At 41.1% G+C, this 27,903-nt stretch overlaps 1 protein-coding gene across 16 annotated transcripts in view; it reads left to right on the forward strand.

Moving 5' to 3' along the window:
* GREB1L (GREB1 like retinoic acid receptor coactivator) overlaps positions 1-27,903 on the forward strand; it is a 126,589-nt gene that overhangs the window by 29,022 nt on the left and 69,664 nt on the right. For 13 of the 16 annotated variants that reach the window (XM_027451965.3, XM_027451970.3, XM_027451969.3 and 10 more), the window contains one exon: positions 23,110-23,213. The gene's annotated coding sequence lies outside the window, so the exon portion shown is untranslated. Of the gene's footprint in view, positions 1-13,638; positions 13,731-23,109; positions 23,214-27,903 lie in introns of those variants that run through there. The other 3 variants (XM_072034777.1, XM_072034773.1, XM_013094941.5) reach the window with 3 other exon arrangements.

A 27,903-nucleotide genomic window follows, 5' to 3' on the forward strand; every position in this document is an offset into this window, starting at 1 on the left:
TTAGTTATATCCTTATGTATCATGTTGGCGAGTTGTGAAGGGGCACATCAAAACTTAAAAGGTTTATTTACCTTTTCTCTACCCCATGTGTTTGTCCTGCCTGTTTTTGGCGGAGAAAGCAAAAAAATGTAGCCTGGGGCAGAATGGGGAAGGGAAAGGGTGCGAAGGGAAAATGTAGCACTTGATTTCATACAATTTACTTTTCATTTTAAAGCTCATATTTTTATTTGATATTTTGTATTACACAGGATTTGGATTCCCCTTTTACTTCTTTCAGTGTTACTCTAGTCCCTAGATTGTGGAAAAGTGCTGTTTATTGCAGCTGTGGGCAATGATTGCTGACTTTTTTGGGCCTCCATGCACATTGCAAAATAATAAGGTTCGATTGATTGTAATATTTACTAAAATATTCAGCATTTCCTAAGAGAGCTGCCAATCCAAAATGTTGTTAAGTATGAAGACGAGTACTTGATAGGACTGCTACATGTATTCTCCTTCCCTTCCTTTTCCCCCACCCCCTTCTGCTTTACCGATAACTCCGATTCTCTTGAAAAATTTCTTCCTTCCCCACCCAACAAATGCTTTATAGCTTACAAGCATAAGCCATTTCCTAACCTTATCCTCTTTCGACGGAGGTCATAAAAATTGCTAATGCAAATGATGTTGCCTTCTGTTGTGTGATCCTAGAAGGAAGCGGATCACTGCAATTTATGGGGTACTTACCCTTTTCGGTACATGATGAATGGCTCACTTCAAATGATGTTTTCTCATTGATTTCCTACTATTTATCACCAGAAACGACAGAGCAGGAAGAAGAGCGTTTAAACGTGAAGTTGATTTTGAAGATGACATACGTTTCACGACGGTGTGAAGTCATGGCAATATAGCATTTGTTGTAGTATAGGGGCAAAATAGATGAAGGCAGATCTTCAAATTTCTCCTTGGATTAGGTGCATCTAAACCCACTTTTTGCTGGTATCTTAGCATATTTGCCTGCTCAATGGCAGGGAGAGTGAGGTACTTACTCTGGGTAGATATTTCAAGAACAAAGTGTGATAAAAACAAATGCATAAGATATTTATGTCAAGTTACTCACTTCTTCTACATTGTCATGCTACTTGGGATAGCTGCATTTGATTCAAGGAAAATCTACGTGCATGTAAGCTCTTAAAGACATTTAGCAACTGACTGAAATAATTTTCTACGTTGCTGATTTCTTTGGTTCCATAGTACGTGATGAATTAGAAGAACCCTTCTTAACCCATTCCATTTTCTGTCAGTTTGGGTTGGGTTGACTTCAAAATGGAAACTCTTTTTTAGCTTCTGCAGTTGTCTGTAAAATCTGTTTTTCTACGATAATTACTGGGCAAGACTACATATGAGAAAGCTAAATCAGGGGCAGATATAATCCCTGAAAATGTAGTTGTTTTTAAATTAACTAGAGTAGAAAATTGAGACATTTCCTTGCAATCTGGGATAGCTTGTTTCAATTTAGAACCGTATTGCAATTTTGCTGCTTGTACAATTAGCTTAAATTTCGTTAACATGACAGTCTTTGAACACTTCACTTACAGCTCTGCAATAAATAAAATTGTTTAATCTTCTTGAAGTGCTAGTGTCTAAACTTGTTTGCATTTAGCATTTCCACAGAATCCAGTGGTGGATAACTTGCAAGCAGAAATGGGGTTACTATGTAGACTAGAAAAAAAAAAGTGTTTCAAAATTCACTTTAATAGCTACTGTTGCAAGTTGGTTTACTTTTACATGGACATAAACTGAATTTTGAAGAAAATACACTAAATGAAATGGCCCGCCGAGGTGAAGCGTACCTACTCTAGAGAACTTATAATAATTTTATTTTAACATTCACTATGTAACAGCGTATTTTCTTGCATTATTTATGTGCTTCTGTAGAGATGTGATGTTAGGTGTACCCAGTAAGGTGGTGGGTTTTTTTTTTGTTTGTTTGTTTTTTAGAACAAACTCACTTTACTTTGTTTCTACTTTATGTAGACAATGCGGGTGATGAATGAACTTTGCAGACTTTCAAGTCTGCTCTTGTCATTTCTTTCTCTTTCTCTGAAAACTGTTCTGTATAAATCTGTGAACAGTCTACCAGGCTGCATACAGGTGATTGGAAAAAATATTCTTGTTGTTCACTTCCTCTTCTAAGCATTATGGAATTGGTCTTCAAATACTTATGGTGCAGACCCACAGCAATGTAGCATGGAGGGGGGGAAAAAAAAAGCAGATATTATAATAGGTTTTGACTCATATTTGCTCCAAAATGGACTTGGGACTTGCTATGAAGAAAACGTTCTATCCAAACTACAAAGTCCTTTTACATAAAACTGTTTCTTTCCAGAATTAATATTACCAAGCGTGTCATGCTTAACTTCAGCGTTTTCCTGTCCAGCCGTGGTTACTCTGAAAAGAAAGGCTCTGAGATTTGTGTGAGGACACCTCGCACAAAATAATAACAATGAAAATAGTTGCCAGCCTTACAGAACACTGGATTATGTTTAATTCACTTACTGGGGTAAATGTTGCCCTATAAAGGGTTACATCAGTTCCCACCGTGTTCAAGTGGAGATGCTGCAGTTAGTGACTAATCTACAATCTCTTTGGCCGGGGATGCTAACGGGGCGGACACTGAGTCGTGTAGGATTTTATGAAGAGTAATTGCAGTTTTACATCTGTGCAGTGCTGTGACTTCACAGATAATTGAAAACATACCTTTAAAACTCAAAAATACCAGCATACTTGCTAGAAGGCAAGGAACGAACCATATATCGTTACTTAATCCTTACCCATACCTGGGGTAGAAAAAGCAAAGGAAAACCAGCTTCTTCTGCTCTATTTCATCTCCATGAAAAACAACCATAATTCATCTCAACATACTTGCTTTTATTTCTAACTTAGTGTTTGGTGCACAGGCTGGAGTGGCAGAGAACAAAATGTGCTTTTTGAAGATAAGAAATGTTTTAAATGTTCATGATGAGAACAGCGTGCACTGAACAAGCTCAAATCATTCAGACACCTCTTTAAATTTCAGACTTTGAATTTAAGTGACTTGAAATTGGGCTGAAGTAACAATACAAAAATATATAGAGTTTTTTTTATAAATCCAGCTTCTATAATTTATATTCATATCATACACCAAGCAGCTGCTGATGGCAAGTCTCTAAGTGACTGGCCCAAAATCTGAGCCTAATAATATTTCGGGATGAACTGTTCCCAGTCCTTGCTCTTTGAGACCAGCCGTGTCTCTGGCAATGGTAGAAACATCTGTACATAGTCTCGTAGTATCTTTCACCTCTCTATTACCTACCTTACATGGCTAATATGTGAACATAAGAACTGACTGTCAGATAACAAAACCTCTGATGTAGGTTCTTGACGAATTGTGGTGATGCTACCAACTTCTTTCAAGACCTTTGCAATAACTTTTGGCAAAGATTCGTGGAACTGTAGACCTTGCTGGAAAATACCTCCCCGAATTATTAAAAGTATGTACAGCTAATAGCATAGAGGTGAAATTCTTGTGGAGCTTTGGATTAGATGGACCCTTGTTCAAATAATGTATACAAATCTTAAATTATAAATTAATAGCTTGTAGAGAACTTCCAGTAACATTTATATTTCTTCTCTGCTTGTCTTTTAGACAGTAAATGAGAAAACCCTTGTGAGGAACCAGGTCCTCATTGTCAGTAATTTTACCAGGGTTTTTTATTTTTGTTGAGAGAAGAATTTAAAAGGATGATTTAACGAGTCTGTGTTATCTCTAAATACCATTACAGTTCACTACCGGTCCTGGTTCAAAGTCTTCTGTTACTGTAGCCTAAAAAACATTTCTTTTTTCCTTGAAGCTGAAAGCTTGACCAGAGGTTTCTGTTGTAAATGAGAATTACTGCTTCGAGTTCCAAGAAAGATGTGTGCCATGGAGAAGAGCACTCATCTGCTGTTCCTTTTGAAGGTGCCAAGTGATGTATTTTCAGAAGATGCAGCTCGATCTGCATGCAAAAAGTCAGAGGAACTGCCATAGTGTGCTTCCTCTGACTTGTACCTCGCTTCCTAGTACAATTAAATATTGAATAAAGCTTTTACTGTATTTTTTTTATGTTTATCCTACATCTTGTGTTTTTTCTCTGTAGTTTTCTGTTGTATCTGACGCAAGTTTTAGTTGTGTATTGTTCTGTAGCTCCTAGTGTCCCAACATTTTTTTTATTTTTATTTTTTTTGTGTGTGAAAGGGCGAAACTTTGGGCATATATATGTATTGACGAAGAAGAAAAACGGTATGTTGTGTCATGAAGCTTCTTCATCAATGTCACCCCTCTCCAGGACAGAAACGCATGCTGCTTCCAAAAACAAACTGACAAGTGTATTTGTGTTTAGCAAGGAACGTGTGACTTATTTCTGGGCACCAGAACTGTAACCACGCACTCCATAAAATTCTCTGCTTGGATGAAGTTCAAAACAGCTTGTTTATCGGTGTAGCGAGGGAGAGTGCCTTCTTACTGTGAAGGAAAAGAGTTCATGGGGTCTGGCAGATAACTGACTGGTTGAAAACCCACTCAGAGGGTCAGTACAGAGAAGACATTGATTAAAATAGTGTTATATTTTTTTTGGTACTCCAGAAGTCATGCATCTTTGAGCTGGATCTTTTCTGCTGGTGTCAGCTTTCTCTTTCATGTTCTTCAGGAGACTGCAGTGCCATTGCATTGGGGGCAGCTCCAGCTCATGGTGTAGGTAGGACTACACCTTCCTCTATCTGCTACTCAAGCATCAGGAGGGAAAAAAACACTTCATCGGGTCATGAGGCTGTAAAGGATGGCTTACTCAGAACCTTAAGGAAGGAAGGAAATTTTCAGTCAGTAGGATTTTTCTTCACTGGAATCACTTCATTGACCACCTGCCCTTGCATGTAGGAAGAATATATGTGCAACACTTGTCCATCCAGATGAACTATTCCACATCTATCCCTAGCACAACCCTGAAAATTATTGTCATACCAAGTATCACGGCATTTCATTTTGAGGCAAATGGACCTCATCTTCCCAAACAGATTCCTCATTTCTTGCAACACCTTGCATCCAAACTCTGCTAGCTGATGACTAAGTGCCCAGGAAGCACTTAGGGAAATGTTTTGCACTTGCTGTTGTGACACCTACCGCCAGCAAAAACCACCTTGAGTTCTGTGCTCCCTGAATTTCATCTGACTGAATGCACATCTACATCCTACTTCCTAGGATCAGACAGAAAAGGCATGAGCATGTTTTTTCTTAATTATGTCTCTTCAGCAGTGCACTATGAAGGTACCCACAGTTGACTTCAGAAAAAATGTGGTCTTTGAGAGGCACCAAAAAGCTTCGCATCAGCTACCCCGTCCCCTTTTCAGAACGAGCTCCTGTGGAGCTGTGTTCTGCTGAACACCTGGGTCTGCTTGAGGACAGACAGATCTGTTTTGTTTCTTGAGGGGGGCTTTTTAGCTAAACGAGGAATGGGAAAATTGAGCGCGTGATCTGAGGAAAAGCAGCTTGAACGAGGTTTTGATTTCTTGGAATTTGCAGGAATTGGCCATAAGACTGGGAGGAGTGTGTTTTCCTGGGGGCTCCCTGCTCTGCCGTGTAAGATGGCTGTGGAAAAATCTGGGAGATGATAAATCTGGGAGATAAGTATCTGGGGAGCAGTACAGCTGCTGCAGGCAGAGACACCAACCAAAACTGCAAGCAGGGATTTGTTTTTCTTTCTGGTTTATGGTACCTATGGGCTCCGGACTTGATACCAGGAAATTAGTCTTACTAATTTGAGGAAAATATGTAACTAATAGCTTGTAATTGTTTGAGAGCTATTTACTGCCAGTCATGGTTTTGTTCCCATTCTTGTTTGTTCTTATTTCATGGCTATACCCAAGAATAAAAGTACTTTGAAATCTGCGCTGTTCTTCGCAGTTCTGCATGCTTTCAGCTTTGGTATGCTTTGACTGGAAGCGAGAAGATAATAAAACAACAATAACAAAGTTAGGGGATATTTTTTTTTTCCTTCCCAGTCTTAAATTAACGGGAGTATCAACATCTGTGACCGCTGCAGCAGTAATTCTGACAGGACCCTGACAAAGTGCTTCACCAAGCAGGAGTGAGGTGACATTGATCCTGCTTCTGCCTCTTTGGAGATCTGCCACTGGTGTAGTTGACCACACAGTTAGAGCCTGCATTTCCTCCTGTAAGTGATTCTGAACACTTGCATTCTCGTAAAATACCAGCGAAGAGACACGGAGATCTTTCTCCGGGTTGCAGCCTGCAGTCTTCTCTGCAGAAGGAACACGCGGTTTCTTGCTCTTGCTCTGACATGAACATTATTTACCTTACAGACTGCTCCAGCCTGGCTGGTAGCCCCTAAAATTTCATGCAGTTTGTGGAAAGAATACCGAATTTACTTTTTGGACAGCTAATTTCACTGAATTGATTTTATATTATCAGAGAGAGAAACGCTAACTAGATTTCCTGTGTAACTGAGTGAAAGAAGTGTGTGGAGAACTGGTCAGGGCCAGAGAGCATGCACAATTATTTTTATAGGGGGTAAGTCCTAAATAAGCAGTCAAGGATGGAGTGGCATAGATAAACCAAGGGGTTATTGAGCTCCTGTATTTTGGATGAAGCTGTCTTTCTTGGCCTTTCCCAGCGAGAGACAACACAGGCTCTAGTAGGTTTTTGCTTTGGTGGTTGCATTTGTGAGGCAGAGGTCTGTACAGGTTGTGGCCTGATTTATGTTTAAAATAGGACACCAAGAACTGTGTCAGACCTCCCTGGCTGGGAGCAGTTCCCAGAGTGCCATGCCCTGGTCCTCTCTGACCTGGACTCGTTTCCTCCATGGCCAGCAGTTGTCAAAGAGTTAGAGCTGTAGAAGGAATGGATAACACCTTTTCTCCTCTGTGAGTGCAGAAAATAATTAAATGGGCATATAAATATACCCAAGTCTTTTCTAAATCTTTTTTGGGGGAAGGTGAGGGGTATAAATAGACAGGAACTACAAGATAATCTAAATATATATATGTATATAACACAAATATGTTCTCACATTAGGAAAAATAATATTTTGTCTATTAAGTGCATCTCTTTGGAGAAGTATGTAGAATGTTTTTTCTTTATATAAGGATTTCTGTGGTGAATTACACCAAAGCAGCATCCTCACAGACACATTACTAGGGTAGAGTTTGGGTTGGTCTGTTGTATGTAGTACCCTCCTTAAGAAGGCATTTTTAATTTTTTTCCCACTCAGAAACTGAAATTCCTCACGATCTTCACAAGTAAATATGTTAGAACTCGGGGGAGGTAGGGAGGAAGAGGTGCTTCAAACTGTTTTGCAAGAAATACTATTTTATTTCTATTAGTTAGGAATACTTAGCAGACACATCCACGATTAAGAGTGAAGGAAAGGAGACCTGGGTGTATGATCCTGCTCACAAAGAAGAGTGAAGATGGAAACCAACCATAATTCAGTTCAGAAAGCACAGTATGTCTAAAACTTTCTCCTCTAAAACTTCTCTCCCTTCAGTGTGTAATAATGCTAACTCTGTCTTCTCTACAATTTGTCTGGATTTTAAATCAGATCAGCGTAATTAGCTAACTTTACTTATTAGCTTGAGCTGACTCTAGCTGGACAATGGTTGAATTGGTTGCCATTATATTTGTTTAACTGCTGTAAAGTAAGTTTCTAACAATGGGTTCCTACACTTAAATAGCACTGCCAAGCACTGGTGCCCTATCAATCATTCAGACCTTTCCCTCCTGCTGTCTGCTCTGATAGACAGTTCTGCTGATGGGGATGCTCTGGAAGAAGAGATCAGGAAGAAGGGATGATGGATAAAGGCCATCTCCTGTCTTGAGAGGAAATCAGAAAAATCCTTTCTTTCACTATCAACAAGCTGCTTTGTCAAGGTGTCAGAAGATTAATTATGCTCATGCAAGGAGTGAGAGCAACTTTTTCCCCTCGTTTTGGTGGCATTCCTCTGAACGGTGACAGAAAACTGCAAAGAAAGAGGCTTAAGAGATTTCAGTGCTGTAACATCACTGTCCTGTAAGCATTTGTAAGGCTCTTAGGCATACATCCACGATGCTGTGAGGTTCTGCCAGTGACCGATTGATCAAAGTATTTGTTTTAAGTGTAGTACTGACTTGATCCCATGAAACATTAGGTGCCAGCCACTGCTGAAGTCTGTCAGCGTTGTGGGTTTTTTAGGTTTTCTGAAGATAAAGCTTTCATGGAAGAGATGTGGAAAACCTTTCCATAGCAGAACCGTAAATGCAAAAGCATGCAACTGCGCATTAGTTTTTGAAGTTTCTAAATCTTCAGTAACAGGGAAAATCTCCAATAAGTGATTGTGGAGTACTTTTTTTTTTTATTGGAGCTGTGGACCTCTGTTTAATAATTTATTTTATCCATTGCCCTTTTGTACGTTTTAAAGAAACTAAGTGTAGACTACAATAAATGAGTGATCTCACATTTTGAATTAAGTATGAATTAAATGAATAAAATGTGTTGATTTGAATTCTGAACTGAATAGGTTTCAGTAAAAACAAAAAAGTTGGATTTTTTTTTTTAATTTGAGGCTATCTTGGCTATGTTACTTCTTTAAAAAGCTCTCTAAATGTTGCACAAACTATGTCATTGAGGGGACTCCATTGGTCTGGCACGATATGTGACTTAGTCCTGTGCTCAGATGGAGAGCATTTTTTTGATCCGTTGATTTTATTTTTTTCTTGGAAGGGTTAAGTCTTGAACTAATAACAGGGAATTGGAGACTTAAGAGCCACATCACTTGTTTAGTTGGGTGTCTCTGGAATAGTTTTGATGTTTGCCATGGTAGACTATGAGTATTGATGGTTGTTTTTTGGTTTGTTGTGTTGTATTTATTTTATTTATTTATTTATTTTATTATTTTTGGTGCAGCTTTCCTTCAAATTAATATCATTTTAAAATTGCTGACCTCTAGTACACTATAGTCAAAACAGTAACAAAACCAAACATTTTAAACATGGATGTGCCTGACCTTGAAATGCTGCTGATAAAAGCTAATGCTGTTAAATTGCATGCCAAATTAACCCTCATTTCCAAATGCTTTGTGTGTGCGTTTCCTGTAGGATAGGCTTTGATCCTGCAAAGTAACACTTCTTTTACAATCAGTTATTTTTTAATGAAGGAAAATCAATGAACAGGTTTCAATGCCTGATTTCAGTGGCAGTGAAATGACATTTTTTCTTTCGTGTCCCTCTGCCACAGTGCTTTGTCTACTGTATCGAATGCCTGACATGAATAATTGCCTCAGCGTGGAGGTAACACTTATTTTCAGCTTGAATCTTTATTTTTACATGTTGAAACCTCATTAAGGATTACAAGGTCATGTGAGGAAGGCACAGGAAACTGGATAACGGGATGGGCAGGGAATAACTTTTTGAAGAAGCTTTTTTTTTTGAAAAAGCTGTACTGAGTCTCTTAGCATCGATAAAAATGTGGGTTTTGTCTGACTTGAGAGAAGAACGTTGCTTGCCTCACACTTTTTTTTTTCTTGAAACAGCCAACTTCATATCATTTTTGCAGGTATCCATTGTGGAGCACAAACTGTATTACTCTGTGCTTGTTTTTAATCCAGAAGTTACATTGCTGGAGCATCTCCCTGCACAGTCTGTGAGTTTTCATTTGCATCGTCTGAGGAGTGTAGCCTTTGTGTGGGGTTTAACAGGACATAACGCTGTGCCTTTCTGGCTTGGCGGGCCCGTGTGAGTAGCCTTGTGGTGTAAACCCCACTGAAACGGGGCAACAAGCATGCGCAGAGGTTATTCACATAGCACTACTGACTTCTGCTAGTTTTTATCTGCTGAAGACCTCGCGGGTTTTCATCTTGGAATGAGAGCAGGTCATCTTCTTACCCCCCGACAAATGAACCACCACCTGCGTAAATTCATTTGAAGGGGACGTGATCTTCCTGTGTGAACTTTGGAGGGAAGCACTCACAGGCCATAAAGTGAATCACCCGTTTCCCCGGGCTCGAGCCGAAACCTCGGCCCGTCTCCCTGACATCTCCTCGAGGACATTCAGCTGCCAGCCTGAGCTCGGCCCGATGAAGACACTTGGTGTCCATCCCTCCCTCACAGAGAGCCTTCCTCCCCCATGTCCCCGGTGAGGTGCTTTTGTTCTTTCATTTTTTTTGGGGGGGGAACACAGGTTTTCTCCTGCTATCATCGCTGCTTCAAGCTCTTGTTCGCTGGCCTGGCCAAATGGAGGCTGGTGCTTGCTCTGGGTGAAAATTGTTTTCTGAGCCCATCACTTTGATTGTGTTACCTTTCTTTTTCTTTTTTTTTTCTTTTTTTTTTTTGCATTCCTCTGTTGGCATTTTCTTGTCTTTATAGCATCGAACCTAAGCTCTTTATCTTCTCTTTCAAGGCCCTCAAATCCCTGAGGGTTTTTTTTTTTCTCTCCATTATCTGCCCCTTGTCTCTCCTTGTTATTGAGATGTCAGCCCTGGGACCCATTCAGCCCTCAGTGCCTAATGGGGCAGACACAGCCGACCTTGATCTAGGGCCAGGCCAGCTCTGGGCTTGGATTTTGGCATTAGCCAGCGTAGTCCAGGGCCCTGTCCTCTGGGCATGGGGGGTGTTTGTGTTCCTCGTGTGCCTCCGTGTCTCATGTGGAAACTTTGGGCAGGAGCTGACCTTGAGGTCTGCGCAGCGTCTTTCCTGGCTCATGCACTGCGGGCTCTGAGGTAATGCAAGTAACAAAAAAAGTATCTCGTGTTTTACGTACTTTGGTGTTGGATTCTGACCATTTTAGAGCCTCAAGGGTTGGGGAGGTGAGGAGAGTTAAGGCTGAATTTTGCCAAGGCTTTGTTTTGTCTGCTTGGCGTGTGTTTTGGGAGGGCTTAGTGAAGCACCCTCCTTCCATTTTCTGAGGCGAACCGACGCTACCTCAGCGTACTAAACCTCGGTGCATGGCTCTCCCTGCGAGCCCATGTGGCTCTCAGCCTGTTTCTGAGGACACTGATCTTTCCTTTAGGAAAATTTAGAGGCCAAGCTCTGAGCTGGTGCTGGGTTGTGAGGGTTTTATGGCTGTACGAGTGGAAGAAAAGGGGAGGCCTTCCCTTCCTCTGCAGAGGGAACGGGCCGACCATGGCAGCGCTGAAATGGTGGCTGGGAGAGGTGTCTGGAGGCCTCATCCCGCTCCTGCCCTCAGGACCATCGCCAGTGCTCGTGTTAAAATATGTGTTTAAAATGTTAAAATGCTAGAGGAGGAGTTAAAAGGGGTATGGTAGAGGAGGAGATAAAAGGGTGGTGGGGTACAGCCTGAGGTACCGTTGTATTATAAGCGCAGGAACCTCAGGAAAATGCTAATAGGGAGAGAAGAGTTGAAAGCTTTTACTACTCTTCAGCAGTGTTGTGTGTGTTGTGTTTTTTTTCTGAGAATTTAAGAGAAAATGAATTCTGCTGAAGTGACCTCTTTTTCACCTCTTCCTGGCTTTTGAAAAGCCTGTGTTCCCTGAGCCGTCCACACAAACACTTACCCAAATAATGAAAAATCCAAGTGCACATGCTCCAAGGGACAGTTAAGCATCGCTGCTATTATGTTAGAGGGCAGTAGTTCCCAAGGAAAATTGATTTTTTTTTTCCATTTTAATAACTTTAAAATGCTCTCAGTCTGCAGAAGGAAAATGTATAACCCTAAATAACTAACTAGAAGCTTTTTGAAGCTAAGAACCTCAGTGCTACTCTCCTGTTGCATGTGTTCTCCTGTGACTAAGGGTTTTGTAGAAACCTAAAAAAAAATATTTAGAAAGGGATAAAGTATCTGATCTTGGTAAGTCCTGTGCTTCTCTGTAGAAGTACAAGGTAACTGAAGATGCTGGTTTTTCTTTTGAAAATTAGGTCTCCAGCAGACAAAATGTGAGTCTCAAAAGAGAGCGTTCTGGAAAGGAAGTGAATTTGGAAAAAATGGGCAACCAAATAGGGTTTTATGTTTTTTTTTTTTTTAACCTTCCTTTTAGCACAGAGTATTTTTGATACACTTGCTGTTCCAGTTGCTTCAGTGTCATTGCAGAACAATTTTTTTCTTCCCATAGTCATGGAGGAGTGATCTGCAACATCTTCTTGGTATTGTGCATTACATAAGGCACTTGCATCTCTGCCTTCCTAATGAGAGCATTTCCATGGATTTTTCCTTACAGTTTTGGAAAAGTGAGAACAAGTATTTTCCTGCTTTGGTAGATGAATGGATGGCACCTTGCAATAAAATCTGTTTCTCTGATGTCCCTGTCGTGTCTTTTTGTATTTGTCGGGGAGGAATCCCTGGGCACAGGCTTGTTTTCTGTGCAAACACTGGGAGAATGTGGGGACCAGCAAGGTTGAGCTGACCCTACGTGCTGGCCTGTTCCCTGCCGCTGACTGACATGTTTCAAAGGTTAAACTAACCGCGGATGAAATGTAATCAGTAGTGCACTGGATCCTTTCCAGATCACACTGGAGGGGTGCAATAACCAGCACTGTTAGCTTTGGGAGAGCCAGAGAGCCAGAGGTCATTACCTGTATGCGTCTGAGCATGAGGAACCCACTGCCTTTCCTGCTACCTCCCACGTATGTTTATTTAAATCTTATCTGGAATTGTTATCCTGCTGGCCTCTGGTTTTCCAAAAAGAAAAATGGCTGTTTGTTCCTCTTACACTGTAATTTTCATCTTTCTGTTGGTTTCTCAGGGTTTCCCAAAGATCTCAAACCCTGTCATTAGTTGAGATCTGGATTGGTACTCAGGGAAGGAGAAAAAACTGCAAGAAAGAGTTGCTGCTTTCTCAGAGGGTGGCCAAAATAGGCCAGGGTAAACCAGACAGTACTCTAAAGAAAGAGCTGTGCTGCATCAGCAGAGGAAAGTTGATCTTGGTAGGGTTTCCTTCATCTTGTAGCTGGGAAAAGAGCTGGTATGGTGGGAAACTGGTGAGGGACAGAGAACAAGCATGGGATGAGGAGGTGGAACAGAAGCAACAAAGTAGAGATAGCATCTCTGAGAATTGATGTCCTGTTTCTTTCTATCCTCAACCATGCATTTTCCATCTCCATCTCCCATTTGTGCAGTGCTTTCAGTCCTTCGCACTCAGATCTGTGGCAGGAGTCTGCTCTCAGCGTCAGATAAAAAGGCTTTCTGGAAGGCACCAGAAGCGTGCAGCATATGGTGGGGAAGTCCTGCGTATTGTCGCGGTAGGGATTTCAGGGGTGACAGGCAGGGAAGCCAGTATTTCTCTCCCTACTTAGCATTTACACAACCTGTTCTCAGAAACTGCCTGTACAACAAGGATATAATAAGTGGGGAACAAAACATTGTCTTGCTTTTGAATTCAGTGAGAAGGTTCCCACTCCACAGAGCATGTTGTTTTCCTTCTAGACCTGTGTGTGGGTACGGCCTTGAAAACCAGCACATCCAGCAGCAGTGGAGCCTTTTCCTGGGAAGGACAGGGGGTGCAGACGGGGATGTCCGTTTCGCAGCAAGTCAGGCTTAATAGAGCTGTAGAGAGGATTAGATTGCTAAATGCCTTTGTATGTAGTCCTGATTGTGAAGTTATAATTAACAGCTGGGAATATGAATGCCTTTTCTTTTCCAGGCTCTCTCTCTGGGTTTCTCAGTCGATGCATTTTGCAGTGGTTTCGAAAGCAGCCCTGGCAAGAACAGAGGTCTGTACTGGTTTAAAGGAAGGTAGGCTCTGTCCTGAGGAGTTCAGTGTAAGTAGGTTATGATGTCAGAAGGAGAAAATGCTGTTACTCTCCTCATCCCACCTTTAGCAGACTCTCTTGGGATTGTAATCACAAGCAGAGAGAGCCCCTTATCAGTGTTGCCATCCGCTGCTCCCCTCCTGTACTTCAATGGTAGAATGATCTCTTCCTTATTTCCGAGTCTTTGTGAGATCTTTCTATTTCAGCGTGTGTGAGAGAGAACAAGGAGATCCCTTCATTTTCTTATGAAATTCTTCTTTTTGAAAACCCTTTTCTTGCCTAGACTGATTATTTTTTTTTTCTTTCAATCCATGCCAGAGCACTGGAGATGTGGAAGAACTGATCCTTTCCCAGTCCTGTTTCTTTCATCTAGACCTTTGTCTACGCCAGATTTCTTTTTAATTGTTCAAAGAGCGATTTGTTTCATTTCTCCACCAACCTTCAAGTAAAATGCTTCAATATGTATCTTCAGAAACGCACTTAGACTTCTGGCATGCCAGGCAGCGTCTGTATGAGACATAGTGTCTGTGCGGATGGTTTCTACCGTACCAGGATAACCATTCTCCTGTCTGGTATTTGTAGCCCACATTTTTGCTCAAGTGTGCCACTTCAGGGAGCTCTGTGGATGTCTTCGTTTGGAGGGCTTTTAAGCAAAAGCAGCATTAATGTGGAAGAGAATGTAGACCTTGACTGCAGTCTTAGAGGATGAGTCCCTCCACCTCCCAGATGTTCAGTCAGACGCCCAGAGCTGTGGTCGGGCTGTCCCAGCTCAGGGGACGCTGTGAGTCAGGTGCTCGCCCCTATGTAAAAATAAGTAGAATTCCTCAAAGAGATACAGACTTTGAGCATGAGCATTTTTAGGGAGATCTGGCCATCCCGTGTGGCCATGAGGAACAGCAGTTAAGCAGCAAGTCCTGACAGGGTTTCTGTTTTGCTGGATTATCGTAGCGATGGGGGAACCCAGAACAGCAAAACTTGAAGTAACCTTGCTTAGAAAAAAACATTGTAACTGAAACATGGCATCTGCTTGGATTAAATGTCGGAGCATTTCTTTGAATATTCTGAGCTGATCAGCTTGCCCTTGCGCTTAGAGTACTCTACCACTTTTGTCAGATGCTTTAAAAAATCACCAATGAACTTTTGAGAATATAGAATGCTTTATTGTGTCCTGGACAAGACAAAATTGTGGCAAACTTTCCAATTTTAGCCTGGCAACTTTTCTCTCTCTATGGTCTCTCTGTTCTTATGGGCTTCTACATCTCAATTTCGCAGTTTGGTTCTAGTGATGGGAAATATACCCGGACCTGCTTCAGAATAAAAAATCCTTTGAATGCTCTGCTTCTGATAAGGAATGTAATCAAATTATTTTGCTCACTCTCAACACAGGAAAGAAGTGAGATACGTATGTGTGCAGCATGGAAAGAGGCTGGAGGGAGAGGGAGCCTTTTCATATAGTGACATGACAATCTTTACAGTATGTCCCTTCTCTGCAGGAGTTTTTTTTTAAATACAGATAAAACGAATGAATTTTCTGTTCATTGAGCCTATCAAAAATGGTAGTCTTTTAACTGAAATCAGTGCCACAGATTTTAAAATCATTATTAGATCTCTAAAATGCCACAAAGATTCAGAGGCAAAGAGGCTCCTTCGTCTCTTAAATGATATTGCATTGAGGAATGCTTTATTTCAGGAGCTCCTCTAAGTCTCCGCACTGTCACAGCTTCATTGCTTCAGATGTCACTTCAAGTAGGAGTAGTTTTTATAACTACACAGTAAACCCAAGATGGCTTAATGGAAATGATTTCTTCATGTGTCAAAATGACCCCTTTGTTTCTCATTTTACTCTTTTGTTGCCTGCAGCTAATCTGCTTTTGGGTTATCAGATCCAAGCATCTTACAATGCTGACTCTAGCAGTGGTATTCAGCTGGAATGCTGCCTTTTGTTTACTGGTTTTACCAGGCCTCCAGTGCTTTCTTTGGTCATCTGGTGTCTCCACTAATGTGATTTGCACTCCCAGGCTCTGCAGGTAGTCATGGGCTTTTATAAGGGAATTAGACGGAGGCCTGCCACCCTGGTTGCTAATGAATCCACAGGGTATTTTTTGTTTATCTTTCGTTACGATTTTCCAGCTTTTTTCTCTCCTTTCTTTATTTATCTTTTATTTATTTATTTATTATTTATTATTTTTTTTTGGAGAACACTGTTATCTGGTTGTGGTTTTTTGTTTGTTTGTTTTTCTGGAGCTTTTCTCCCCTCTGCTCTCAGACTTCATTTTTTAATGTTGGTTTACCTGGCTGTGGTGACGGTCATGTTGTAAATGAAGTACCAAATCCTATTGATCAAAATGTTTTTTTCTTTTTTTTTTTTCTTTAGGATTTACAAATAAATGCAGAAAAAAATGCACATACACTCAAAACTTCTTTATTGCAATAACTAATACATAAAAGTTGTTCCTGGTGCTGCCGAATGTCATATGGAGAGACAAACCTCTGCCTTCCTTCAGGAAATTTATTTTTCTATTAAAACAGCAGATATTGGCATATGTAGAGAAGTTGAAAAGTTTTACTTATCGTGCTGCAGCTGGAATTTTAAATTTTGCAAGAACTCCAGAAGCAGATGCAAGTTGAAAAACACCATCAGTGCAGTTGAGTGAAGGACATAGTCAAGTAACTATTATATTACAGATGTTGCAGAAGCACACAGATCTCTAATTATACCAGAGATTTAAAAACAAAACAAACAAACAAACAAAAAAAAAACAACCATGAAATATATATATATATATATATATAAAAAAAAAATACAGAGAATATATGCTCAAACACCTTGTACTCTTTTTCTAAAGCAGAGGAGAGCGTCAGGCTCTGAGGAGTTAAGCTGGGGAACATGTCAGATGCTGAGAAAGATGCCATTCATTCTATATCCACAACCTCTTACTTAACTGTCCTTGCTGCTTTGAGTGGGGACTAATAGAGTGATTAGGCTTTTTTTTTTTTTTCAGATTAGGCCTGCCATTTTGCTGTGGCCAGTATTTGGCTTGCACAAAAACAAGCACAATGTCAATGTTTTTCAAGCTTCCCACTAGTCTAATTAAAGACTCGACTTACAGTGGCAGGATCGGCATGTTTTTATCTCTTTGTAAAAGAGTTTTCATTTTCTTCTGTTATTTTAGAATGGAAGACACTGAAATCTGTGATAAAATCAAAGCCTGAAAAGGATTTTGGAAATAAGCAGGCCCTTTTCCAGGCAAAAGTAGATAATATTGAATCCATTGTTACTTACCTCAGGAGCAAATCTATCTGCTTATCCAAGCCTGAAGAATTTAGAGTGATAAGAGTTGTCTCACTGATATGTGGCTTACTGGGTTGAGTCTTAAGAGTAGGAGAAAGCTTTAGAAAAACTAAAATACACGGGCACGTTTCGGCCCTTGCTCTGTGATGCTGATGCTACAGAATTCAGCTGTGCTGTTGGAGGGGGGTGTACGTTTCATATATGTCTAAGTTTATATTTTTAACACATTCACTGAGTGTCGGAGCGTTAATTTCTGTTCACAGAATTGCAGTCATTTTGAGCTGGCGCTTCTGCTTCAGGAAACGTGTCGAAATTCAGGTGCAGGTATTTTTAATAGCGGCCGTATAAAGCAAGAATATATCGACTGAGTTTTACTGGGCTGACAGCAGCGCTGAAGGTCCTTGTGACCCAGAAGTTTGTGACCCATGAAATCTCCATTTGCCTTCTGTTGGTAACGTATCTGGAAGTACAGGGGACTGAAAAACGCATCCTGCGTGACCTAACGCATCGATTATGTACGGACGGAAAATGATCTTGAGCATATTGCTAAAAATGGGTTTGATGACACAAAATACAAGGGGTAGGATTAAATCATATTCTTAAGCAAATGTTCTGTCAGCGCAAATTCAGGATAAATGACAGGAAGGAATCGGGCAGCGTTACTTCTAAAAATGGTAAATATTGCGAGGCTCCTGAAAACGAGTCTACAGCACACATGCACGCAGGCAGGCAGATTTTACGGCTCTGTCCAGGGCACAGAAGGAAGATAAATCATGGCCATCCCCCTCTCATTTTTGAAATGGTTCAACCCTGGGGTTTAGCTGAAGGACTTAAGGAGTTTTTGAAGTGCAAATAGACTGGTGAAGGGTAAACCTTTTCAGAGTTTCATTTAGATGGATTTTTTTTTTTTCTATGTGGATTTCTGGCACCAGCTGAGATCTGGAAGGCCACAGGATTTTTTTGTTTTTGATCAATCAAGCAAGCAGGACTTGCCATGGGGGTGTACATTCTCTGCATACATATTGATCCTATTGTGTTTAAAAGTAGTTAATTTAATCGGGGCTTTTTGAAACCTTCCTCGGTAAGACTTGCATTAATGGAGCTGTCATTTCAAGGTCATGTTTCAGTGTCAATAACTTAATAGTAACAGCAGAAGTTACCTGTGAGAGCAGTATTCGGTTATTCCACGTTAAAATAGAACTGGTTTTACAAATGGACATTTAAAAATACTCAGTTTCAATCGAACAGTGTTGTTCCCATCAAATGAGAGAGATTTTCGGGGCAGTCTGCTGTTACTAAATGCATCAACACAAACCATGGAGTTATTATTCATCGTTGTTTGGATCCATAACCTTGGCCTGATCCCTTCTGTAGGGAGTTTGACTCCAAGAACCCATTTTGCATCTTGGCTCTTCTGGCAAGATATTTGTAATGTCAGGGCTTTTATTTGGGGCTCTTTCTAGTAGTTTTGACCTTTTACCTCGCTCTTTCTCTTGTTTAAAACCAGCAGCATGCAGAAGATGGATTGCATATTAACTATAAACACATCTTCCCACTGTGATAAATATTTGGAGATACAACGTGTAAGGCTTGTCCTACGATAAGATGTGTATTTGAGTCTAGGGTATAGATTTTGTAAGGCAGGATATATTTTACTACTTGGATTCAGATACCAAAGCAGAAGGTGCCTGTAAATCTCCCAAACTTGTTTTTCTCACTGCTTTCTTGGCAGCTGTGGCGTGCCCTGAGCCCTGCCGCTGGCCAAGGGATGTGAATCCAGAGTGATGTGGACTGACTGGGCAGGCTGGGAGGCAGTGGAGAACAGTCGTTTATAAAACTCTTTTCAGTTGTGTCCCAATACTGTCAGTTCCTACATTGAATTAAGTGTTTTCTCCAACTGAACGGGGCATTATCAAACATTTCAGTGCGAGATTACTTGGTGGCTCAGAAAGGGAGAGGAACAGTGAAGGTAGCATGGGGCTGGAGTTGGGATGGCTCCATGGAGGCAGCGTGGTTTCTCTTCAGGAAGGACCAAATGTGGCTGGTTGGTAGTTATTCTCCATATATTGGACATTCAGAAAGGTACTGCGTGGCATTCTCTGGGAAAACCACCTCCATTAAGTGTTACGAATTTCTACCTTACTTCTGTGTCTATGGTCTGGTAGTTGGAGGCTGGCAATGCTAGGAGAGCCCAGCAGAAAGATTCCAGGTCAGGACAGGGACCTAAAACTGTAGCTCACCACAATGATAACACAGTTTTAACAAAGGAAAGAGAGGGGTGGTTTCTGGTATTGTTGATCCTATAAAACACACAACCTCTTCTGCTAAATTAAAAGACGAACCATTACACCTTGCCTGGCATGAGCCAGTTTGAGGAAGAAAGCTTCTGGCTTCAACTTTTTGATGTTATTTTTTTATTTTTGCGGCTGCTGAGCAGACAGAGAAGCTGAAGTTGCTTACTATTAAGAAATACGGCTAAAAAAAATGCATATTGTGATTTCCCCCAGACTTTACATTAAACAGAAGACGTTTGCTCAATAGGCCCCCTATCTCGGTCCTTGTTTTACAGCTCCAGCTTTTATGTCCATTAACCTCGCGTGCTGTCAGTCTCATGTACTGTAATGATGGTTGTTTCCTGTAGCGTTTGCAAACCGATCATGAGGTGCTGTTTAAAGCTTTGCAGAGGGAGAGGGGATCTCTTCGCAGCTCACTGCAGAGAACGGATTCGCAGCATTTGTGGCATCCCTTCTGCTGGTATGTCGCCGGGGGATGTTAATACGAGCTTTTCTTTGTTAAGTAAGGGATTTGTAGCACAAGCCACGACTGCTTCTATCCCTACAAGAAGTCCTGTTCCACTAATTTGGTGTATTTTGAAGCAGAGGTTGTTCCATCAGTCGTATCAGGCACAGAGTGTAAGTCTTAGTTTCGAAACAGACATTGTTCTGTAGGCTGGTGTGTGGGTTTTAGCTGCAAAATCTATCATTGTAATTAAAAGAAAAAATCTAAATTGCGTGTGCTCAAATGTCAAAACAGGGCAGAGCTGTTACTTGCAAATTACAGCTTTATCAAGCAGTTGTGACACTGAAACGATCTTATTCCTCTACCGCTATTTCTTCATCGTATGCACACGCTTGTACTGTGAGTATGTATTCCTTTAGAATTTAACAGAGCAACAGCTGGGCTGTAGGAAGTGTGGATTTTAAGAAAGTAATATTTGTGTTTGGGTGAAAGACTTGCGTGCCATGTTGCCGAAACTGCTGAAAAAGGAGTGCCTTCTTCCTCCGCTAAATTCTGGAGGAATTTCGAGACGGCTTTTGTGTGGAATATTTCCACCCTGTCTGCGCCTCTTAATTTTTATCACATGTAGATTTTACAAAATCCTTCCATGGGGTGCTAAGAGCCAAAAAAAAAAAAAAAAAAAGTAAGTAAAAAGGCTGTCAACGGCACTAACTACAGCTGCAACAAAACAAATACTCTTTTGGGCCTTTGATTGTGTCATATTCCTTTTCTTTGCAATTGTTTTTTTTCACTTGGGAGAGGTTTATGGTGCTGTGTCCATCAGGACAACCCCGTCTTCGGGTTGAAGTTGTATTTCTCTGCGAGTTCCTAGAGGTGATGTTATCTTTTGTTCGCTCAGCAGTATGGTCATTCCTAAGAGCATCTGTCACTTGAGGCAGTGTAAGATGGATGAGTCTCAAGTGAACTGCTGGTTGAAGCAAATGGTGAAAATAAGAAAAGCCGAGGGGGCTGGGGTTTTCAGAGGGGGCAGACAACAAGGAAGCACTGTTAGAAATCAAAAGTAAGCCAGGCAATAGTGGAAGAAAGAGCCAAGATGGATCACACGCTCCCATATCCCACGAGTCGTGGAAACCAAGGCAAGGGCTGATGTATTCCGAAGAGATCTTCGGTGTCCTGATGAAAATGCCATCGGCTCACCTCCTGCTTGCAAATACGGGAGGACCAGAAGGATGGGATCTGAACATCAGAGGAAGAAATTGTCTTTTTTGTTACGTTGTGCTGTAAGGCCAAGAGAAATCAATACTGCCAATAAGCAGGGAAAGGGTTGCCGATGCGTTGTGTTCCTTAAATAGCGTGTGGGAAGCTTTTGGTACTGAGGGGGGGCATGACAGCGGGAAATCAAAGTTGTTCATCTCTGTAGGTTAGCTGTTGGAAAAGGGGGAAACTTAAAATTCGTAGCAGTTTGTATTTCAGAGAGCACTCAGCGTTTTAAAACCAGGGAAGACCCAGCACCGTACCTCCGACGCAGCTGGGCTAATCGAGTCGGACGTTTTAATGGAAAGAAAACGATGGAAAAAAACCAACACACCCCGAGCCCCGCGAAAACTGCCCCTAAAGTGCTAAGAGGCAAGGCCAACCCCCCGAAACGAGCAGTGCTCTGTGCTGGTGAAAGCAGCCGGCCGCGAACAAAAGGCGCAGCCCGGTGCGTGTCAAGGTTTGGGAAAGGGTCCAGGAGGATCTGGGCTTGCAAAATTATTTTGTCACACTTATTGGCATTGGTCCATAAGGGGAAGCGCTGGCTGAAAAGGCGAAGAAATTAAGATGATTAGAAGCTTTAAAGCGTCACAAATGGTGGAGTATCTCTCTTCTCAATGGATGTAAATAATAGATGAAAGACTGAGGGTGACAACAAAGGATCAGGGCGTTTAAGAGAATGTGTGCAGCCTGAATAGAGGTCCGTGGCCTAGGGCCAAAGGTCCTAGCTTTGAGTGTAATTAGAAGAAAATACAAAAATGTCATTACTAGCAGGTGAAATGTTCAGCACGTGTCCGAAAAATAGCAATTTCAGACCCGGGAGCTGCTGGAATTGGATTACTGGCGTTCTGTGATCATTAAAGCCTTTGCAGGGCCCTACAGTTTGGTCAGGAGCCGTGCACGGTAACCTTGTTGGCCATCTGGGAGAGATTTGCCGCTGGCGTGGGGGGGATGCGTGGTGCGGGGTAACATCGGTGGTCCCTGGGAATAGAGTTGTTTAAACGTCTGACCCCGAAACACAACGATCCTGAACAAAACCCTTCTCCTGGTAAGAGCTAAGGGTTAGAGCTGATGTCCTAAATAGCCTGATTTTTAAAAATAGGAGGAGGGGGAAGAAGCCTGAAGCCGTGTTGCTTTTGATCTTAAAACCTGAATTGTAGACCTGTATTGAAGAGAGTTGCATTTGTTCTGGTTTTGACGACTGGTCCGAAGCTGTGGCACCAGCCTTAAGCCTAAAATCCCATTTGTGAGCAGTAGGGCAGCTTCCTTTAAATCTTTTGGCTAAATATTGTCCATTTCTATTAAGAAACCAAACCAGCTTGTATGCCTAAGAAAGTCTTGTCAGAGTTGAGTCAATGATAACTTAATTTAAAGCCTTTCCTGATGTTCATTACTGTCCTATACAGCCCTCACTGTTTTAGGAGGAACTGCTACAACCTTGTTGTCATTCTGGGTGTTTCACGTGCCTTCTCTTTTATGAACTATAATTTCTGTTAGAAATGAAACTCCTTCATGGGATGGCAGAAAGGAGAGCAGCCAGCCAATGCTGCCTTCGATCGATTTTGAACATCGATCTCTACTTTGGGGTAGATAACTGCTCTCCCATTCATTTTGTTTCTTTTTTTAAACAAAGAGCAGAATGATTGTTTCGAAATTATCATTTATTTTTGTTGTGTCTGTTCCACTTGGATTTCTCATGTTGATGTGGTCAGTTCCCAATATCTCATACAGCAACCAACATCAAAAATGTACAAACACTTTGATAAGCTTGTACTTTTCTTCTGGTATAACACAGGGAAGAAGCAATGCAGCTTCAAACAAGTATTCTTATAAATAAAAACATATTTTTAATGCAGTCAGCTTGCATGCAGGAATTAAAATAGGAACCTCAGATAAATGCATTAGGAACCCGGATGATGTGACTGACAATCCACCCACTCCATGGCCCTCCCTTCCCCACCCTAGTTCAGTTTTTGCCCCCAGCCCAGGTGTAGATCAGCAGGTTTTCTTGGCTCATTTTAAATGTATGTTGGAACAACTCATTCTAATTTTTTTTTTCTCCCTTCTTATTTTCCAGGTGGTCAGGAGCTACAAACAGCTTCGCAGCAAGGCTTCACAACCTCTTGGCTGCACCCTTTAATCATGACTACATTTCAGATAGGCTAAAAGGAATCTGAGAAGGTACTGTACTTGCCTTTCCTAACAGAGAATATGTGGGGTGTTTGTTTATGTGCTGTGTTTAATGCTTTCAAATGCATCGACTACGTTTTAAAAATGGGGTGGACTGTAAATAACAATTTTATTTTGCTTTGATCGTGTACAGACTTTAAGTTCTTCAAAGAAGACTGATCTGTGCTTCAGTTTTTTCTTATATATCCACAGTGAGCTCAACTTTGTTATTTAATGGCAGTTCTTTTGAAGCTGCAATGATTTTCTTCTGGTATTTTACTTAGAGGCACTGCAAATACCTAAGCTGCTCGCTAAATGTATGTTTTATGCACTTGGAGGGTGGCTGTTTGTTTGTTTGTCCTCTCAAAGGGTTTAAAACAAATGGGCAGAAGAATGCAGATCTTTGTGACGATCAGGCTAGATTTGTGCTTCCAACTGAGATTCCCACAAGCGCGTTTTCTGGCTTCTTAAAGGGGGAGGCTTGTCTTAGTCCACAATATTGGGCTTGCATACTTTCCCGTTGCATTTAAATAGCCGGTGTACCCAGAAGGCTGAAGATGCTTTATGACCTCTTGTATCCCTGGGGCAAGGGCAGCGTGGAGGCCCAGCGGAGCGAGGGGGTCATTGCCACCGCCCAGGCCCCGAGTGGCCCTTGCGGGCTCCCAAAACCTGGCTGCGGGAAGATTTTTCCGTGGCAACATCTGGACGGTGGTAGAAGTCTGTCAGAGGAGGGGGGAAGCTCCAGCATTTTGCTTCCCCAGGTGCCAGGAGGAAGCAGCCTTCGCCCCGTTGGTGGGGGGGAGGCAGATCCTGTGGCCCTGAAGTTAGGCCTAAACAATTGCGGAGGTCAAAGGACAGCCGAGCGCGGTCAATGAGACACCCTGGGGTGTATTTTGTTACTTAGTAAAAGGAGCAGCATCCTAAAACCTTAAAGGATTCTCTTGAAAATCTGTGTTGTGAAAAGGTTTTATGAGTCTGATGGCAAAAAGTGCTGATTTAGCTAAGGAATGCTTTCTTTTGTCTAAATGAAAGGCTAATCCTTACCAAATGTTGGCAGCTATTCTAGTGCGGTCAATGCAGGTCTGAAAGGACAGTTAGAGTAGAAGTGTACTTCGCTATCCCAAATGTTTATCATTTTAAAGGTCCTGTAACTGAAAAGATGGCTGAACTTTCACCTTTTGATCCTAAAATTTGATCGAAAAGTAAAAAGTAAGCCCCAGCACTTAGAAATTAAAAGGCTTTGCTCCTTAGGGAGCTGCGCCAGGCGTCACCCTGTATCTCCCCAGAGATTTGCTTTAGATCATCAGGGTTCAGCCTAGTTTAAATTATAACTTTTTAATCTGATAACACGTATTAATTGGTTGAAAATATATTTTTGGCTGGTCTTGAGCAATATTTGCTGCTCGTGTTGTAATGCTCACAAAAATGTTTAGTTTTTGAGTAATTAATTCCTATAATTTGTTCAGCACTTTCTTCCTTTAAAGTGACAGATTATTAACACTTAACATTTGTCCTAGAAACAGATAAGAAATCAATGTCAGAGCCAAGACCTTGTAAATAACGAGAAAGGAAATGTAATAATGGCTGTCTTCACAAGAAAGGTGGTGGGGGAAGGACGGTGCATGTGGCAGAAAAGGTTCAGTGCTTTTTGTTTTCCTTTGGAAAGGGGGGTGGCCGCAGGACACAACCCGGGGGCTCAGACTTTTTGGCCCTACTGTCTTACACAAACAGTCATTGTCAAATTAGGAAGAAAAAGGTACGTGGGAGCCAGTGTTTTTATAGTAACAAGCATGGTGGTTCATTGCAAACTTAAAAAAAAAAAAAAAGTGCTATAAGAAGAGTGAAGAAGAAATTGCCTAATTTTCAAAGGGGAGGAGGGGAAACAATGAGCAAAGAACTTGACAAACATTTCTTTTCTTTTCTTTTTGGAAAGAAACCTGCTTGCAAGTGATGGCTCTCCAAAGAGCTTAATTTTTAAACTCTTTTAAAGTGCTATCTACAGATGCTTAGCATTGATTTATGTCAAGGTTAAGGCACCTTTAAACAAATACAGTTGTGAATGGATAAACCGACTAAAATACAAATCGCCTATTAAACACAGATGATATTTGTAGAGCGTTCAAGTTGCCACAAAACCGACACATGTCTTGAAATTCTCCTGATAACCCCTTCTAAACTCATCAGGAAATGATAGCATGTGTGTTTGAGGGGTACACAAGGGAGCGGACTGATAGGATAGAGATGGAAGGTCAGGCCTTAACTTTGACTTTCTAGGCTTCAGCGTAATTCTTTTGCAATAAGGCAATAGCAGATGAAGAAAGAATTAAGGTGATTTATTTATCTATGAGATTGGACTGGCTTCTGTCATAGGAACTCAATGAGATGGCTGTTTACAGCTTTATCCCTGTAAATATGAATATCCTATTTTAAATTCATATCTATATGGAATTAAGGGGTATATAAAATGAGCTATGCGATTAAACCACTTAGAAAAATACGTATTTGAACTGGAATATTTAATGTTGTTTATGTTGTTTATATATTACTGTTTAGTTTGTTAATAGCAGATTATTTATAATAAGTATTTTAATTATATTTATTTTGTTTGAGTAATTTAATTACGCGAAATACGTGAAATGGAATTATATGTATTATTAAGATTTTCTTCTCATCTGCTGGAGAAAATTGTTCTGGATCTATGAAATGTTTATCAGTGCTGTTTTTTTTCCCCGAGTGGATTTTAGCCCGCAGTGAGGATATTGCACGTAATGTTTTTCTGTGACTGCTGCCACAGCAGAACATAAATACTAGGAGAGCTATTTTCTTCATGCTGAATGTCAGTATTCACTGGAAGTTTTCTATGAGTGCTTTCAAGAGCGCATAGAAGCAGTGAATTTTTTGTATTACTGACTCACTAAACCATAATAGCAGCTTTCGGAATCAAAATTGCCTCTGCTAGCATGTTTATGGTGCAGATAAATTAAGCCCAGTTTGTAAACATCCTTAAGACTTTTCCTTTTGGGAGAAAAACAAGTAGGGAAGCACATCCAGTGTCTCAAATAAATAATGTACTTCATTATCTTTTTTTCTTCTGCCAAGACATAAAGTCCCCATACACAATATGTCAGAGCAAGTAATGAATTGCATCTCAGAACAAATACAAGCATGAAATTAGTGAAATTTCCTTCTATTAAGTGCTAACAATATGTAATTTTGAATTTTTGCATCTTTTAGGTAAAGGCCAAGGTTTTTCTTTGTCAGATCTAAATGGCATTACGTGAATACCCAGAAACGGGTATTTTTCCCACAAATACCCATTGGGATTTCAAAGCATCTAGCTGAGAGTAGCTTGAATGGCAAAGTTTTTCTTTTTAGATATATCCCCTAGATGTGATGTTAATGTTTTGTTCCGTTGATTGCCTGTTTGTGGAACATTTCATCGTAAGTGAGAGCTTGGATGTTGCAGAAGGCCTAGCAGTGATGTGCATCTTTGATCTCAAACAGGGGCTGCCTCTGGTAATTTCGGAGATTCTTGACAGAGCTTTGTTTATTTTACAGAAGAATTTGTGGTATTCTGGGGAGGGGAGAAAGTAGGCAGCTTTGACACATGATAAACACATGTTGCAGGCAAGGAAAAGGAAGAACCCTGCAAAGCGCTCCACACTTTGAAGTTCATTTCCACTAAAATTCTGTGAGAAATTAATCGTGATTTATTTTAATTTTTTTTTAATCGAAACTCTATGAGCAATATAAACAAGTCACAGCAGTGGCACCACAAAAAAAAAAAAAAAAAAAAAAGTCCATGCAATATTTAACTCAAGATTGTGGGTATAAGCTGATTGCTGTAGTTTTGACCTATGCTTTCCTGTTTGTTTAGTGCTTTGCTTTCTGCATAGAAGTGGCCATGAAAGCAGCTTTATTATTTGTCTCTGCAGCACTGACTAGAAGTGGCTGCGGGGGAATGCTATCAGCTATGCCTCTCCATCTGCAGACTGCATGGGAGTTTCAGAAACGGTTTGCTTGTTCCATTTTAAAATGGATTCAGAGATCAGATGAGCAGAAATATGATCGTTTTGACCTATTTGAAAACAATGTTTTTGGAAGAGTTGCACAGGAACGTGCTCCAAGTAGGCTCAACAGATATTCCAATCCAGCCTCTCTGCAAAAGAAGAGGGACTTGTTTCTGCCTTTGTTGGTTTGTTTTTTGGGACTTCCAAAGCTCATAAAAACAAGAACTCTTTTTTAGACTCACCTCATTTTCAGTCAGGGCTTTAGGGAGGAAAAGAGTCATTTTTTGAGAGAGGTGAGAAATGAGCAACCCACCCAGCCACCTTTTATCCCAATGCTTTAGGCAGTTTGATTTCTCAAGACGTACTTTATTACTCCTTGATTTAATTTTACGTTTTAATCTAGAAATCTGTGTTATGGATTAATTTAATAACATTACGCGAGAGGGAGAGGAGCAAAACTTCGTGGTGCTTTTGGCAGGAATACACGTTTTGCAGATGAAGAAGTGGGAAAGGCAGCGTGTGAGGTTCTTGGCTGGCTCACAGACATGCCCTGGCTGCAGAGCCCGTCTGGTTTTCGAGGTGGTAACCCCAGCAGGAGAGTGGCCCCGAAATGACTCCCAGGTTTGCATATTTGAGGAATCGCCACATGATGACTCCAGCTCTGGGGGTAAAAAAGGGTTGCTTACAGCAAA

Source organism: Anas platyrhynchos, chromosome 2 (assembly GCF_047663525.1).
Source record: "Anas platyrhynchos isolate ZD024472 breed Pekin duck chromosome 2, IASCAAS_PekinDuck_T2T, whole genome shotgun sequence".
In the NCBI taxonomy this organism is placed as follows: Eukaryota; Metazoa; Chordata; class Aves; order Anseriformes; family Anatidae; genus Anas; species Anas platyrhynchos.